Source organism: Gymnoscopelus microlampas (assembly GCF_963454915.1).
Source record: "Gymnoscopelus microlampas genome assembly, chromosome: 18".
NCBI lineage: Eukaryota > Metazoa > Chordata > Actinopteri > Myctophiformes > Myctophidae > Gymnoscopelus > Gymnoscopelus microlampas.
This window is the reverse complement of record NC_139955.1, coordinates 7,949,372-7,957,966: the sequence shown is the minus strand read 5'-3', so window position 1 is coordinate 7,957,966 and position 8,595 is coordinate 7,949,372. Positions and strand designations below refer to the sequence as shown.

Genomic DNA, 8,595 nt, shown 5'->3' with positions numbered 1-8,595 from the left:
CGGATTTTACTATTACTTGAGTAAATATACTTAGTTACTTACTGCACTGCTCATCTAACAAATGCATGTAATTTGCATCATTCCCAATCCCGAGTAGTCCCACAAATGCATGTTCCTTACCAACATTTAAAAGGGAAATAAACAGGCTTCCCAACAGTATAAAAGTTATTGCCAAGAATCAATGGCAATACAACAGAAATAATCTACCAAACAAATTCCTAAACTTTGTTTTGTTTATTTACATGAACAAATTTCATAAACAACTTAATATTACTATTACATATCACCTCACACTATTTAACATTATATGAACATGAACAAATAAAAAAAATACAGAACTTTCATAAACAACTTCATATTACTATTTACACATTACACACTATTTAACATATGAACTATTTACATGAAATTGGAAAAACTACAAGCGCAATCTCTTCCAGGTTCGGTCAATGCACGACCCCTCAGTCCTCCGACGCTTCACAGTGCATGTCTGCAATGTGTTGGACTGAGTTGGCTCATCTGCTAACGTGCAAGGGTGGTGCATCTGGCCTGGTGTGGATCTCGTTCCTCAGCAGTGTGGGATTGCTGTCCTTACTGATCCCAACTCCTGCCAAGGCATTGTCCAAGATCTCATTGTCCTCTATGAAGCCTTAGGGCGCGCTCCCACCGCACTTTTATTTTACCTCTGGGGCAGAATCTGCCAATGCTTTGTCAATGCAAATGCATGGATTCTTGGGAAAAAATCCGCAAGACCAGGAATCCACGCATTTGCATTGACAAAGCATTGGCAGATTCTGCCCCAGAGGTAAAATAAAAGTGCGGTGGGAGCGCGCCCTAAGTTACCCTGTTAGAATGTTGCAAAAATCTTTCAAATATTCCAGATTTTATTTCAAGATTTTTTTTTAAATAGCAGAGCTTGTAGTTGTAGATCTGCTCATTTCAATGTATACAGTATGCCTAGTGCCTTAGTTGCTTCTTTTGGGCTTGTTTTCCTAGACCTGGTTGCTTACTTCTCTTGCAAAATCTGGCAACAATGCTAGTTGATGCTAAGGGACTCGTTTATTGTATTTATTTTTGCATTTTTTGACTTTATTTTGGGACTTCCATAGATGTGATATATTAAAACTCTATAACTCACAGGCTTTCCGAACAGATAAGAGATGGGATTTTAGTCCAAAAAAAATTGGACACTCCTTCCATTCAATGGTTGTTCTTTATTTTTATTATTTTTACACATTAAAACTATTATTATTATTATTATTATTATTATTATTATTATTATTTCCTTATTTCCTTTTTTCCTTAACGGTAGTGTAAGTGACTTACTTTGGTTAAAATAAGTGTTAAATAGCTCTATATTCTGATAGTACTCATTGCTAGAGTGTTTGTTCAGTAAAAGGAGTCTCCCATGTCTCTCCAGCTCTTTATTAAACATAAAATGCATTTCAGAGCTCTCTCCTGATTGGCTTAAATGTTGTCACCTACCTGAAAATGTACAATATTCTGTTTACTAAAGAGCTGGAGAGACCCCTGTGACCGAAACACTGTAGCAATGATAACTATCAGAATAGTGTAACCTTTTTAACAAAAACAAAAAAAATACCAACAAATATCACCTACGCTACCTTTATTAGGCTCTATGCACAGCAGCCATATTGGGAATGAGAGTGTACAAATGGAACCAAATGGACCCATTTGGTTCCATTTGTACACTCTCAGAGTTACACACCCACCATAAGGGGCCATTTAGGAACCAAAATGGAGTGTTTCTAGTGAGCCAACATGCACGATATCAGCACCCTGACCAGAATGGAACAGAGCCTTCATTAGTATCATTGGTAACACCTGTGAAGGAAGTAAGAAGAGGCCCAATTTCTTTCCAATATGGCTGCTATGCATAAAGCCTATTGCTTGATTTCCGACTAGTTCGCCCCTGTTCAGTCCTGTTTTAGATAATAGTCAAATACAAGTCGTGTCCTTTTCCATCCACCAGATGGCGGTGTGGTGACGAAAACAAGTGAAGCAAACGCACTCGACAGAGACATGACGCTCAATATGGGGATCTTATTATTATGTCACATAGGCTACTTTCAGTGGTGGAAAAAGTACTCACATGTTTTAATTAAGTAAAAGTATCAATACTCCAATGTAGATATAGAAGTCCCGTATTCAAAAAGTAAAAGCACGAAAGTATTGGTATTAAAATGTGCTTAAAGTACCAAAAGTAGAAAGTACTCATTATACAGAATGACCCATTTCACAAGTTTTTAAATGTATACAAATCATTTGAAAATAGCCGAAGGCTGAAGTGGTTAATATATGTTTTGCAATAATAATCCAAATCTAAAAAGTAACTAGTAAACTAAAGTTTAGGGATATATCCAGGGACACATAATTATGTACTGTTTGTTCTCTGCAGTGTTGGAAGAAATACTCGATTTTTTTTTTTTACTTAAGTAAAAGTAGCACCAAAAAAAGAAAACAAGTACCGGTAAAAAGAAAAGAAAGCTGTATTCACTAAACTTACAATATTTGACTCTGAGATCTTACCCCTGAGTCTTATTAGATTCGAAGGTAGTACCAGTGGTCGGTTAAGTAACTATCTACATTCATTTACTCAAGTACTGTACTTAAGTACAATTTTGAGGTACTTTTACTTTATTGTAGTATTTCCAATTGTCAGTGTTTTACTTCTACTCCACTACATTTCAGAGACAAATATTATACTTTTACTCCACTACAATTATTTGAAAACTTTAGTTACTAGTTACTTTGTGGATTTGAATTATTATTACAAAATATGCATTAACTACTTCAGCCCTATATACATTTCGTCCATTTGAAAATAGCCGATCTTAGCTCTCAATGTCTCTCGCGATGAGACGCATTGTGAGCTTGTAGATCTGCTATTTTCAAAAGATATATATACATTTTATACAGTATAGTACATTTTGATACCAATTACTTTTGTACTTTTACTCAAGTAAATTTGAATTTGAAAGAATCCACGCATTTGCATTGACAAAGCATTGGCAGATTCTGCCCCAGAGGTAAAATAAAAGTACGGTGGGAGCGCGCCCTAACAGGGTATTTTTATATTGCAGTACTCTTTTGATTCTTTTACTTATGTACAAAATGTGAGTACTTTTTCCAGAACTGTTCTGTCCAATGATAGTGTTTCCCCTGACAGGCTCTGGCCAATGACAGTGTGGCTTGGTGTCAGGTTGACGGCTAGAAGGGCGTGTTAAGTCTATTTAAACAGTTTGCTTGGCACGAATTACACACAGACACATAGAACCTGTAGAGCACAGCACATCATCACAGCATCATCAGGTAAAAAAAAAATATATATATATATCAATAAATACGTTTTATAGTTTTAATGTTTATGCATTATTTTTGGTATGCCATCTTTGTAGGCTGTTTTATATTTAAAAAATAAATAAATAAATATATATATATATATATATATATATATATATATATATATATATATATATATATATATATATATATATATATATATATATATATATATATATATATATATATATATATATATATATATACATATTAAGCAGGGGCTGTGGTCTATCTTCCAATAGAAGCGAATACATTCTCCACCTGGCACCTTCACCTGTGCTTTAGAACAGTGGTTCTCACCAAGTGTCGTCCGGGAACCCCAGGGGCCTTGAGGGGGTCCCCAGACAAATAATGGATATTACTATTTGGAACCAAATGGACCCTTACAGGTCTGTAACTCCGAGAGTGCTCTCAGAGTTATGGGGGCCTGTAAGTCAAAGTGATTGATACAGTAGTTTAAGTTTCACCAGTGTCACATTTAAACACACTTAAGACGTGCAAGATCTCTCTGCCTGCAGTCGTTCTGTTTCCCAAGTTATGCAGGTGACGAATAGACCTGCTATTTTAAAGTCAAAATTCTCTGCTGTTGTTTTTTCAAGACAACTTTTTGAATTATTTTTGTGTTACATGAATTAATTGTTTTTCTTTGTTTAAAGCCTTGCAAAGGGCTTGGATATATATATTAAAAAAGTGCTATACAAATACATTGCATATTAGTTGAATTCATCCATGCATGAACATTATTTATATTACTCAAGTTCTATTGTTTTATATAATGTCATGGTATATTGGCATTAATTGGCATTATTTTTTATGTTTTGATACGTTTCAAATAGTCGGCCCACTTTGGGTGATTTGAGGTGATTTTTCTTGTTGTTTATATTTTTGACTTGATATGAACAGATAACTATTATAATTTGTAGTTATGATTATATAATTTGTAGCTATAATGTATACGTTTAGTTACTAAACGACACTGGAACCCTAATCTAGACTGTAAAATGCTCAGTGTTCATTTAACGCAGAGAGCGCACAAATGTATTGTACTCTATCAGAGTAACAGACCCGTAAAGGTCTATTCAGAGACCGCTCGTGGTCCCTGGACCAGGTGTTGAGAACCAGTGCTATAGCCTATGACATGACTCTTTCCCAGGCTGGTGCGCACATTACAGAATGAGAGTGTAACATGACACCTCAACTACCTACACTAGTACTACATATTTGTTCTCCGTTGTGAGAAGGTGGCTTGTAAAATGCTCTGTGTGTGTGTGTGTGTGTGTGTGTGTGTGTGTGTGTGTGTGTGTGTGTGTGTGTGTGTGTGTGTGTGTGTGTGTGTGTGTGTGTGTGTGTGTGTGTGTGTGTGTGTGTGTGTGTGTGTGCGCACGCGCCATTGAAGTACATAACTTCAGGGGTAGGTATAGTCAAGGATCAGCATGTCTCTTTAGCTGAGGGCTGAATTTTTACCTGTATGAACATGTCCCTCATGTCCTTTCCTTCCAATAGTCGTGTGTGTGTGTGTGTGTGTGTGTGTGTGTGTGTGTGTGTGTGTGTGTGTGTGTGTGTGTGTGTGTGTGTGTGTGTGTGTGTGTGTGTGTGTGTGTGTGTGTGTGTGTGTGTGTGTGTGTGTGTGTGTATTCTATTTAACCTGTTTTCTATCTCTTGCCCCTCTGCTCTCACTCTACCTCTATCCTCTCTCTTCTCACAGAATACTACAACATGATGGAGCATGCACGGAAACACAAATTACACCCACTGCTTTATAACACCTGTAAACCCTCTTATTCTGATTCTGCTTCCCTTCTCCACCAGAAATAATCCAAGATGCCAGACCCAAAGCCACAGAGTCCGAACACAGAGAACCCAGTGACAGACGAAGTGAAAGGTTTCAACAGGAGCTCTCTGAAAAGAACCGAGACCAAAGAGAAGAACCCACTGCCCACACAGGAAGGTATGTGTCCAATCTGTCCACAACCACACCTGTTGCTGTTTTTTTATTGGTTGAAAACAGTATGGCAGTAGTACAGTAACAACGCTATGCTAAAAGGATAAGTAACACAATAACCCCCGAGGGGCGTGTTTCCATTGTGGTCCATTGTGGTCCCTTCTGTCAGTGATTTTCAACTTTTTTTTGTTATTTCAAGGACCCCCTGGTTGATATGGTCACTGGTGGAATGCTTGTATGTCCAAAATTACTTTTCAGGAAATGGGGAAAATAATGGATCCAAAGTAGTTCACAAACTCTTATTAATACACTTAATTTGTTTAATATTTATAAAACCCACAGACAGATTTAACCATTTACTAAATGTTTACTGTCTTGAGTAAAAGTATTAATTTGGCATCAAAATATCTTAAAGGGCCAAAAAACGTTTTGTCAAAGGTCAGTTCTAGTAACTAAAGTTGTCAAATAATTGCAGTGGAGTAAAAAGTACAACATTTGCCTCAGAGATGTAACGGAATAGAAGAACAAAGTATTGAAATGGAAAGTAAAGTCAAAGTACTAAAGGTTGTACTTGAGTACAGTACCTGAGTAGCTACTTCCCACCACTGGTGATGGTGACCCCACCCTTCATGCTGTCTTTCAGTTCAGCTCAACCCCTCCCCCTCCATTGTGCTCAGAGAGGAAGTCAAACAGAAGATGAATTACTGATTAACTTGCAGGCTGCAGCCGTGGAAGAACTTGTTTCACTCTGTAGGCCTGTCACAATTATTACATAATCACCTGTTCGCAACTATTTGAGATAATCACTGATTGAATAATAGCAAAAATAGCTGATCCACAAGCTCACAGCTCGTCGCATTGAGACGCATTGTATTATTTTTTGAAAGTATACAATTATTATATGTGTGGCATATTTTGGCCATAATACATAATTAATTTGAATTATTGGTGCAGGCCCAATGTCAGTCATTTCTGTGTATGTTTAACTTATTTGTCATATCATTATTTGTTTACAGAAAGGCAAACATAATTTGTAATTGTAATTTTGTTTGTGAGTGTTGTTCACTAACTGGGGCCTCTCCCAGTCAGTGGACAAAAGTCAGGTTGCAAATGCAATATTCAAAGTAGAGGTTGTGAATTTGTTATACATAATATATATTTACACACATTGGTGAAGCAGCTACGCAGTCAAATTCTGACAGTTCGTCTAGCTCAGTCTGAGAATGTAAAAATGGACCCATAAGAGTACAATTAGCCACTTAAGCCCTATATACTTTGTTGTAGCAAAAATTGCCAATCTAAAGCTCACAACGCATAGCAATGCGATGCAAACAGAACAATTTAAACACAAACACAAATAGAACAATTTCTTAATTATCCCAAACATCTCTCTGTAAAAAATGCTTTGTTATACTTAACTATACTAACTTTACATTAAAATAGGTCGGGCTCTAGTATGTATTATAAGTTCACTGAATACAGAACATCCATGTTGCCAGTAAAAAATGCACCTTGAGGCAACTATTCAACTATAACTATATAAGTGCCATGTAAAATACAATATTCCAAGAAATATATACAAATACAATACACAGTGAAGGAGAATTTGACTGACTGACAAATACATGTCATGATGACTCAATTTATGTTTTTGACTGATCCTCTCTCTTTCTCTCTCTCTCTCTCTCTCTCTCTCTCTCTCGCTCTCTTTCTCCCTCGCTCTCTCTCTCGCTCTCGCTCTCTCTCTCTCTCTCTCTCTCTCTCTCTCTCTCTCTCTCTCTCTCTCTCTCTCTCTCTCTCTCTCTCTCTCTCTCTCTCACATATACAGAGATAGAAGCAGAGAAGAAGGAAGCTGCCAGCAAGTGAAACACAATCGCCATCATTGAAACTCCATCCATCATCCTGTCTGTCTCAACTTCTGCTTTTTATAGGACCATGTTTGCCATGTAGAATTTACAAGGCATTTAATCTAATGCAGTCAGTGGTTGAAAAGTTTGATTTGTCACATAATTTACTTCTTTTTTTTTTTAGCTTTTGCACCTTGTAAAATGTGTGGCAATACCAATCTGCCATCAGCAGCACAACCCCATACAGTATGTACCTACGTATGCCTGTAAATGATGCCAGTGTCTTCAGGAAATATTCTTTAAAGTAACACCTATATTTTTGTTTTGCTAATAATGAAAATAAATAAAAAGTCTTTATCAAAATGTTATTTTTTTGATCTGGTCTCAAATCAACTTGATTTTAACAGTTTAATAATAATAATTAGACCTATTTTATCCTGAGGGGGGATTCAGATTTCAGTTTCACCCAGTTGATTATTGCTGAGGTGTTCAGACTGAGCACAGGTGGGGAGCACAATATGTTTAGTCATTATTAATTCATTATGAAGTGTTTATGATAAAAACTGAGTTTGACTATTTTAGTTTAATCTAGCTGTAATATAAAATGTATTACATTGCAGGTATTCCTATGATACATTTTGACAGTTTTTTTTAACTAAAAACTAAAGAGTGATCATTTGCATGTATCTGTTGTGTTCAAAATAGTTTTCCTGAAAAGTTTTTTTTTTTTTTTAAATCTTGGGAAGTTCTGAAAAACAAGTCGACAAGTTTTCTTATTCTTTTTATTTGTGCCAGAATACATATACATTTGGGGGTCCTTGACATGAAAATGTTTGAGAGCCAGCGGTTTACACTACAGGCAAAGCAAAGAGTGTCAGGACAGAGAAGAGAAGTCAGGACAGGATTCCTGTAATATGAGACATGTAAACCAGTCAGCCATCGATGACAAAGAAAAATGTAAATATTTACATTTAACACCAAGCACTGCAATACACAAAACATGGTGGAAACGGTATATCTTCTCTCACACTTCAGGCCGAGATCAATGTATTCCTACTACGATTACATTTATAATGTTTGAGCTTAGAAAATTATGCATTTTACATGAAAGCACTATTTATTTTGTATAAGACAAGACTGTTTACTATTCAGTCTGCAGCACTTGTATGTCATATGTCAGTGGTTCTCAAAGTGGGAGACCCCCAGGGGTCCTTGATTTCGGTTGAGGGGGTCCCCAGCTGGATTATTGATAGTTAGGAACCAAATGGCTCACAGGTCTGTAACTCCGAAAGTTTCTTGGAGACTTATGGGGGTCCGTGGTCTAATCCATACCAAACTCGGGGGGCCTTGAAATGAAAAGGCTTGAGAAGCACTGAGGTGTGCAACCTTGGTTTTAGATATGCATGGTTGAGGGAGAGCCAGCCATCTTGGCTGATCCCCTGC

At 36.7% G+C, this 8,595-nt stretch overlaps 1 long non-coding RNA gene across 1 annotated transcript; it reads left to right on the top strand.

Annotated features, from left to right (window-relative positions):
• The first annotated feature begins 3,279 nt into the window (after positions 1 to 3,279).
• LOC311033873 lies at positions 3,280 to 7,520 on the top strand. The gene is made up of 3 exons (XR_014599556.1): positions 3,280 to 3,333; positions 5,173 to 5,311; positions 7,134 to 7,520. It is a non-coding gene; the product is annotated as an uncharacterized lncRNA (long non-coding RNA).
• Positions 7,521 to 8,595: the final 1,075 nt, after the last annotated feature.